This window comes from Trachypithecus francoisi, unplaced genomic scaffold, assembly GCF_009764315.1.
Source record: "Trachypithecus francoisi isolate TF-2019V2 unplaced genomic scaffold, Tfra_2.0 Lachesis_group11, whole genome shotgun sequence".
Classification (NCBI taxonomy): domain Eukaryota; kingdom Metazoa; phylum Chordata; class Mammalia; order Primates; family Cercopithecidae; genus Trachypithecus; species Trachypithecus francoisi.
The window spans coordinates 37,182,086-37,191,282 of record NW_022681456.1 but is presented as its reverse complement, the minus strand read 5'-3'; the positions used below and the strand labels follow the sequence as shown (position 1 = coordinate 37,191,282).

General features: G+C 48.7%; 1 protein-coding gene across 1 annotated transcript in view; it reads left to right on the top strand.

Moving 5' to 3' along the window:
- The first annotated feature begins 4,954 nt into the window (after window positions 1-4,954).
- ELK3 (ETS transcription factor ELK3) overlaps window positions 4,955-9,197 on the top strand; it is a 78,174-nt gene continuing 73,931 nt past the window's right edge. The window contains exon 1 of the mRNA XM_033220977.1: window positions 4,955-5,303. The gene's annotated coding sequence lies outside the window, so the exon portion shown is untranslated. The remainder of the gene's footprint in view (window positions 5,304-9,197) is intronic.

The window sequence follows — 9,197 nt, the reverse complement described above, 5'->3', positions numbered from 1 at the left end:
ATATTGAAGCAGTCTTCAAAGGTAGTGATGGCAAACCCTTTTGAGCTTCTATCAGAAATTCATCAATTCATAAGCTTCAAACATTATTTATTCAGCTTGGTTTATTGTAAATTTTAGTTTGGTTTATTGTAAAACTAATTTTCTTCTCCTGCTCTGTTGTCTCATCCATCTGTAATTTTTTTCTTTCCTTTTGCTAGCATCCCATTCTGTTATACACTGTAGGATGTTAAAGTGTAGAAGTGAGAGTGTGCCGGTCCTAAGCAGAGGTTTTAAGAAACATCACGTTTCCACTTACCCCTACTTGAGCTCCAACTCTCCTTGAGAACCACGTCCCAAGTGGCGTCTGTTCCTTTAGCCTGGTCCCAGAAGTGAGAAGCCAACATGCATTCAGCCTGCAGATTGGAGCCAAGCCCAGCCAAGCCCAGCCAACCTAGACTCGTTTGTTGCCATAAGCTACTAAGTTTCCGAGTTGTTTGTTACGTAGTATCCCAGCAGAAGCTGACTAATACACCCCTTCTTTTGGAACCAGGCTTGGATTTTTTTTTTTTCTTTTTTTTGAGACTTAGCCCTCTTCCATTCTTCATACATAGGGTTGAGTTGAGCTGCCTCCCCCGACCCTGCCCGTGTACCTTCCAGAGTACCACACTATCTCTCATTCCTCAAACACACAAATTTTGCATATCATCTCTGGTGGAATCTCAGCTGTTCTTTTTAAAGCTGAGAGAGTCTCACTTGTTTCTTGGCCAGCCAAAATATATGACCCTGGGCTCTGTCACTTACTATAAAGGGCTCCTAAAGAACTCCTACTTGAAATCTACTTAGTCCTAACTCCTGCCTGTTTTAAAACAAAAGCATAGAAAGGGGAGTGTGGATCATGCAATAGCAGATACCACATTTTTGGCTGCTTTTTTTTTTTTTTTTTTTGAGACAGGGTCTCAAGACCTTTTTTTTTTTGAGACAGGGTCTCAAGGTCTGTTGCCCAGGCTGGAATGCAATGGTGTGACCACAGCTCACTGCAGCCTAGACCTCCTGAGCTCTGGTGATCCTCCCACCTCAGCTTCCTGAGTCGCTGGGGTAGTTGGGGCCACAGACATGCACCACCATGCCTGGTTGATTTTTGTATTTTTTTATAGAGAGTTGGAGTTTCGCCACATTGCCCAGGATGGTTTTGAACTCCTGGGTTCAAGTGATTCGCCTGCCGTGGTCTCCCAAAATGCTGGGATTATAGGAATGAGCCACCTCCCCTGGCCTTGGCTGCTTTTTGATTGTGGGAAGGAAAGCAAGGAAAACAAATAGCAGTTTTCTCTTAGAATGCAAAGAACGGAAGCTGCCGACACCTGAAAATAAAAGCTATGCCCTGTGCTTAGAGGAAGACCAGAGTCAGCTCTGAATCACCCATGCATGTGAAGAGCTGAGAGTAGTCGTGTGGACAATTCAAAATACCAGAGAAACTTACCAGGATTTCATATGGGCCGAGAAACCCTAAAGCTGCCCAAAAGTGTGTCAGAAGTGTTTTAGATGAGGTATTTCTACAAAACAATAAAACTGGTTGACAAAAACCTGCTCCTTTACATGTTAGGATTCTACAAAGATTTGTTGTGCAAAAATAAAAGCATAAAAATCACTGAATTAAAATATACTTAAGTTTGGCTTTGAATATAGTTTTTTAAAAAAACAGATTTCATATACTTCATATGTGAATGTGTGTGTATTTTTTATTTTTTTAAGAAACAGGGTTGATTGGGCACGGTGGCTCACACCTGTAATCCCAGCACTTTGGGAGGCCGAGGTGGGCAGATCACGAAGTCAGGAGTTTGAGACCAGCCTGACCAACATGGTGAAACCCCATCTCTACTAAAAATACAAAAATTAGCTGGGCGTGGTGGTGCGTGCCTGTAGTCTCAGCTACTTGGAGGCTGAGGCAAGAGAATGGCGTGAACCCGGGAGGCGGAGCTTGCAGTGAGCCGAGATCTCGCCACTGCACTCCAGCCTGGGCAACAAAGCAAGACTCTGTCTCAAAAAAAAAAAAAAAAAAAAATTAGCCAGACATGGTGGCGTGTATCTGTAATCCCAGCTACTCAGGAGACTGAGGCAGGAGAATCGCTTGAACCCAGGAGGCAGAGGTTTCAGTGAGCAGAGATCACATCACTGCGCTCCAGCCTAGACGACAGAGCGAGACTCTGTCTCAAAAAAAAAAAAAAAAAAAAAAGAGAGAGAGAAAAAGAAACAGGGTCTCACTCTGTTGCCCAGGCTGGAGTGTGAACTCTTGTGCTCAAGCGATCCTCCCACCTTGGCCTCCTGAGTAGCTGGTATTAGACGTGAGAGTAATATCACCACACCTGTCCCCTAGACTATTTTCCACTATTTTTTTAAGTGATTTTTATTTTTTTATTTTTTTGAGACACAATTTCACTCTGTCACCCAGGCTGGAGTACAGTGGCTTGATCTTGGCTCACTGTAAACTTCACCTCCTGGGTTCAAGCAATTCTTGTGCCTCAGCCTCCTGAGTAGCTGGGATTACAGGCGCACACCACCACACCCAGCTAATTTTTATATTATTAGTAGAGATGGGGTTTCACCATGTTGACCAGGCTGGTCTCGAACTCCTGACCTCAGGTGATCCACCCACCTCAGCCTCCCAGAGTGTTGGGATTACAGGCATGAGCCACAACGCCCAGCCCTAAAGTGATTTGAGACTGACAACAAAACTGAGTAGGAGTTACAGCGGTTTCCCATATACCTCCTGTCCTGACACATGCACAACTTCCCCAGTCATCAACATCCCCCACCAGAGTGGTACCTTTGTTGTAATTGAATCTACACTGATACATCATTATCACCCAAGGTCCATGGTTTACATTAGAGTTCCTTCTTGGTGTTGTGCATTCTGTGGGTTTTAACAAATGTGTCCAACATTATAGTATCATACTGAGTAGTAGTTTCCTTGCCCTCTGTGCTTCTCCTGTTCAACCCTCCTCCCTGCTAACCCCTGACAACCACTGATCTTTTTTACTGTCTCCATAGTTGTGCCTTTTACAAAACGTCATATAGTTTGGAATCATACAGAACATAGCCTTTTCAGACCAGTTTCTTTCAGGCGTATACTTCCTAAAGCAAAGCAACATGAGTTCTTAACTGTGTGGATTTTTTTTCCCCCTAAGGATAATAAGTTTACATTCTTTCAGTCCAACAGCTGGATCATATAGGGACACTGTAGGTGTTCTGCTGAGTGACAGAAGAAGACGACTGGGGATTAAAAGGATAATACCCAAAGTGGAAAATTAGCTGTGGGAAATCAGGCATTGATAAGCAGCCCTCTTTTCCGTATCTTCTCCTTCTGCCCCACTCTCCTACCGTGCCCTCACCCTACACCCCACAGGTTTCCCACTCCTTCTCAGAGGTCTGGAGGGCATTCTCCCATCCTTCCAGTGGACTACCCACATGAGCCCTGAAGCAAATGCCGGAAGGAAATTCCTATCACCTGTGTGTTCAGATAGGCACTTGGAGCTGGGATGTGAAACTAATGAGTAAAACACACCCCGTGCCCTTTAGAAGCTCACAGTTGAAAGCAGTGAGAAATTTGTAAACAAATAATCTTTCAGGAGAGATTGCAAAAATAGAAACAAATGTAGTGGAGGAACTCTTAGAATGTGGGCCTTTTGAAAGGACTCACACTCGCCCCCAGAGAATCTGACTTAACTGGCCTGGGTTGATTATATCGTTGGAGAGTGTCAAAACACTCCCCAGGTGATTCTGACATTAGCCGGGGCTGGGAGCCACCCCAGACCTACTGAATCTGGGACTCCAGAAGAGGCCCAGCCACTAGTGGTTGAATAAGCCCCTCGGGTCAAGTTTAAAAACCAGGGGTCTGGGCTGCTAAGTGGCGGCATGGGAATGTAAGGTTCTGGAGCGTGAGTAGTGAGGTTGGGGCGCAGGCCTGGGAAGGGAGGGGCTCTTCAACAGGCATCCTCCCCACCTTGTGGGGGCAATGGGTGGGCTCTCCCATCAGCCTGGCCTGAGCCCTCAGAGGTGGGACCTCCTTGAGGGATGTGGAGGTGTGGAGACCAGTCCTGAGACCACAGAGCCTCCCTTCAAGCCTCAGTCTCTGGTTATTTCCATGACTTCCAGTGTTGTGGCTCCTTATCCTTTCCCCACAGGCCCCCCGCTCCCCCCCTCCCCACTGAGGGCTGGCTTTTTTTTTTTTTTTTTTCTTTGAGACCGAGTTTCGCTCTTGTTACCCATGCTGGAGTGCAATGGGGCGATCTCGGCCCACTGCAACCTCTGCCTCCCAGGTTCAAGCGATTCTCTCACCCAGCCTCCCGAGTGGTATTATAGGGACCCACCACCACAGTAGGCTGATTTTTTTTTTTTTTTTTTTTGTATTTTTAGTAAAGACAGGGGTTCACCATGTTGGCCAGGCTGGTCTCGAACTCCTGACTTCAGGTGATCCACCCGCCTCGGTCTCCCAAAGTGCTGGGATTACAGGCTGGAGCCAGCACTAGGGCTGCCTTTTAAAACACTGAAAACCCAGACAGGAACGGTGTCCATCTCCAACCCCAGACGGAAACTGTGCCCTCACCCACAGGAAAAGCAGTCCTTTGCCCAGAGCAACCAAACCCTGAACCCCACTCCCCTCTGCCCCCCAACTCTTCCATCCCAGCGGATGGGAAACAGCGAGTCCAGCCACCGCCCCACCTCGGGACGCCCCTCCCGGGCCAACTGCGCAGGGCACGACCCCGCCGTGGTGCCCCGCGCGCTAGACCCCCGGGGGAGAGGTGAGGAGGGATCCCCGGCATCGGGGGAAGCTCGGCGGCTTCTGCGGGTTGCGGGCGGACCCCCCTCTCCGTGGGGAGGGCCTGCGGCCGCGCTGAGTCGCCGCGGGTCGGAGGCTCCTCCCCGGGGTGGCAGCGCAGGAAGCGGGGCGGGTGGGGGCGGTGCGGGGCGCGCGCGGGGCCGGGGCGGCGGGGGAGGCGCGGGCCTGGGCGGCCAGCCCCGGCGCACAGCCGCGGCCGGGGCGCGCGGCGCGGGGCGGAAAAGCCTGTTTACACAGACTGCACACCGCCTGGGGAATAATGCAGTAAAGGAAGTGAGCCGGCTCGGCCTGACTGCTCCAACTTCCTGCTCTCACACACACCAGAGGGGAAAAAAAAAGAGGAGCGAGAGAAAGAAAAAAAGGGGGAAAAATCAGGATCTCATTACAAGAGCCGCAGACCGTCTGCAGACGCCTGTCAGCATGGAAAGTCGGGGGCTTTCGCCCGGGTCCTCCTAGAAATTCCCCCCGAAGAAGACTCCCCTACATCTGGGTAGGTAGCAGGGCTTCTTCTGCCTGTTGCTCGGACACTTACAAAGTTTCTTTGGTGGAGTTTTCATTTTTTCTTTCTTTTCTTGGGCGCGATGGGGGTGGGGCGGGGGGCGCCGCGTAGTGGGCTGCCGGCCGGGGTTGGGGTGGGGGTGCGTCCGCACGGGAGGGCCGGCCGCGGGGAGGGGGCGCCGGGGATGCTCCTGCGCCCGCGTCGCTGCCACCGCTGTCGCCCGAGCTCGCGCCGGGCCCGGGGACCCTGCTCCCGCGGCTCCCCTCCCTGGGGCTGCGCTGCGAGCCCAGAGGAAGGGGCGCCGGGCGTGCAACCCTGAGAGCTTGCCCAGGGCCCCGCTGCAGGCAGCGCGGGGAGCGGGGGAAGGCGAGACTTCGGGTCCCTGGGAAGAACCGTGGCCGGAGCAGGCTGAGTGCCTGGAGGCTGGACCACCGCTGACCTTCCAACTGGGACCTCAGTCAGGTTCCCCTCGAGTGGGCAAAGGGCACCGGTGCTCGGATTCAGGGAGGAAGACAGGGATGGAGAGGGCGGTGGAGGGCATGAGTCGCGAAGGTGTGGGGCTGGGGGTTGCGTCCACTCTCGCTTGGCAGGTGACCCCCGCCCAGATCACCGCCCCAGGCGCACGCCCAGTCGGACATTTAAAAGCCGGCGTCTTTACTGGGCATGGTTTTGGAGAAGGACCGGGCAAGAAATGATCTTGGAGCTCCTTCCACGCTCCATCCCTCTTTACCTTCGAACTCATTGTTGGCCTGTGAAGCTACTGTAACTTTTGGGGAGGAGGAATTAAGATTTTGGAGTAGTTAAAATGCAAAAATAAAAGGTCTCGGTTTTGTTATCTTTTCTGAACCGAATCATCCTAGGGACAAGCTGCAGTTAGGCGGCGGGTGGAGGTGGAAGCAAGAAATGTTATTTCAGAAACTGCAAAAGGGGCTTTTTAGAAAGAAAAAAAAAAAAAACGAGTGTCGGGAGAGTTTCTGGCTTGTCTGGAAACGGCAAGACTAATTGCCATGCGCTTCCGCTTTGAAACTGGCAGCAGACAGCATCTTGAAAATGACTCACTAGAGGAGCTCACAAAGAAACTGTGGTTTGCTCCTTCTCAGGTTTATGTATTTGTGCCTTTTACAGTTTCCTTTGTAGTGTTCGAGGGGTCCCCCGCCCCTTCCCCGCCGCCCCCTCCCACCCTCCCTCCTTTGAAAGCCCCTGGCCGGTCTTTAACTCCCCCCACCCCAGTCCTCCAGCCTGGGGGTGGCGGGGAAGGGGGAGGCTGAGTTGTTTTTGGAGTTGGCTGGGGAGAGGGTTAAAGGGATTCTGCTGCTGCAGGGGGAAAAAGTTCCTTGAATTTTCCACTGGCTGCTGCAGGAAGAGAGAGCCCCCTTAGTCATTGCTAAGTAATGTCTGCACACACACCAACTAATCTCATTAGGAGTTTCCGCTGCTCGGCACAGGAGGGGTTTTGTGCAGCCACTGTCAGCCTGGAAGCCGGGCGCTGGGGAAGGAGACAAGTTACGGCTTTGTTTACTTAGGGGTGCAGCAGCCCAACGAGCCTTTCCAGGACATGTCTTGAAAACTTTGAAGTCACTTTGGCCATTTTGGATTTGAGATTTGCAGGTTTTTCTTTCCCGCGTGTGTCTGTGTGTTGAGGGGTAGGGGGAGAGAAGCAGCTCACACACACCCATATTCTCCATCTGTGCTGTCTTTGGGGGTGGGAGGGGGTGGGGCATATTCCAGGCATCTATTCATGAGCTGAAATCCATTTGTGAGCCTTACAAAATACTCTCTGATCTCTTTTTCTTTCTCTCTCGCCATGGCACCCATTTATTTGGAAAAGGTCAGTTAGGAGTTTCAGTTAATGAGGATGATAAAATTACAAATTGTGTTAGGAGGGCGCATGGGTCAGGCAGTTAAGGAGACTGTCCATAAGTGTTCTTAGAGTTCCAGTAATAATCCTGCCTACAAACCCCTCTGAGTTTGAAAAGTGATGGTCTTTCTATACCAAATATAGCAAAGGCCTTCTGCCCTCTTAAAAAAAAAAAAAGTTTTTTAAAAAATGTAAATGTTGCCTAAAAATGTGTGGAGTTACTAAAAAGGGTCAAAGGGAACCTGATTGGAACGGTGGGGCCCCTTTATTGACAAAGACGTGTTGCTTTTAAGGTGTTGGCAGTTCTTTTACGGTGGCAAAGTGTGTCCTAAAAACAGCCCAAACAGCCCAAACAGCCCGACTAGGGTATGAGTCAGTGGACATGAGTACAGGATGTCCCTAATGCTATGCCTGTCACAGAGTAGGTGCTCAATAAATTGTAGCGTTGAAAGCTGTGAGTAGGCTAACAAAACTTATAATAGATAAGAGAAAAGACTTACAAGATCTCATATGTTTTGCATGAGAGTTCCTTAAGAATGGAGGTTGTAAACTCTCCAGAGTACATTTCCTTTAAATAAAAAAGGAAGTATTTAGAATTCCTCCTTCTAAGTAATTATTTGGGACACATAGGTTCATTTATGTGAGTGGTTCTCACCTAGGAGTAATTTTACCTCCCAGGAGACGTTTGGCAATGTCTGGAGACGCTTTTGGTTGTTATAACTAAGGGGGTGCACTGACTTCTAGAGGGTAGAGGCCGGGGTGCTGCTAACCAGTCAACAGTGCACAAGAAAGAATTTTTTGGCCCAACATTTCTATAGTGGATTGAGAAGAATCTTATTTAATGATGATGAAGATGATGAAAGCTCTTTAACATGCTTTCAGTCAACAAATAGGACATTTAAAAGTCATCAGCTGTACTTTTGGGGCCACATACATAACATAGCATTCATGAATTTTCTCTTTCTCTTTTTGGTCAGTAACATGCAATAGTAGAGTGACATACGGATGGTGACATTGTGATGGTGTACCCTTTATGTCCTGAATTAGGCCATCTCTGAAACTCCACAAGTATAGCATCTTCATGCACTTGGTACCAATGCTGTTGAGACCAGAATGGCAGTAGTCCAGATAGGGGAGAGCAGTGATTTGTCAGCTCCGTTTGAGTTTTGAAGTTACCTAAACATTTATTAAAGACCTCCTCTTTTTCTTATATAAAACATTAAATAAGTCAAAAGTGCTAATATAAGTACGTGTAACTCTGAGGTCATATATTAAAATTTATAATAACTTTTTGGAACTTGAATCTTTTCCTGAAATTGGTCTTAAAGGACTTCCAGGCAGTGTATGTAAATTACAATATTCCCTTCTTAGCTGTCAGATACTGGATTTTGTGTGTTCTGTGGTACCCAATTATATTCATATATCTGATTCAGAAGACCAATATGGTTCTGTGAAATGTTGCAAAACATCACCTGATGACAACCCAAAACGTTTCATAGAAAAGTATCCAAGAATGTGACTTCCTGGAGTAGAGTCTTTTTTCACTGAGGGTGAGTTGCTGCTTACTAATTGTTAGTTTTGTTCCCTGCCAGTCCTAAGGAATGACTCAGTCATCTCCATGTTTCCCAGACCTGGACTTCTCATGAAACTTTATTTTTTTAATTGTTTATATCACCAGGGCTGGCCTTGCCCTCCTGGGCTCAAGTGATCCTCCCACCTCAGCCTCCGCAGTGGCTGCGATTACAGGTGTGAACCACTGTACCAGCTGTCTCATTAAAGTTTCAAAGAAATGGGCTGGCTGTCTATTCTGGCTTTGTTCTGGCTGTAGAGCCCAGATGACTGTCTTCTGACCCTTTCCTAAGGATCTGTACATAAATATACAGATGAGAGGGGAAGGGGACTCCATTTTTGTCAGATTTTCTTGTATGTTTCAGGCAAAATTTTTTTTTTTTTTTTTTTGAGGCGGAGTCTCGCTCTATTGCCCAGGCTGGAGTGCAGTGGCCAGATCTCGGCTCACTGCAAGCTCC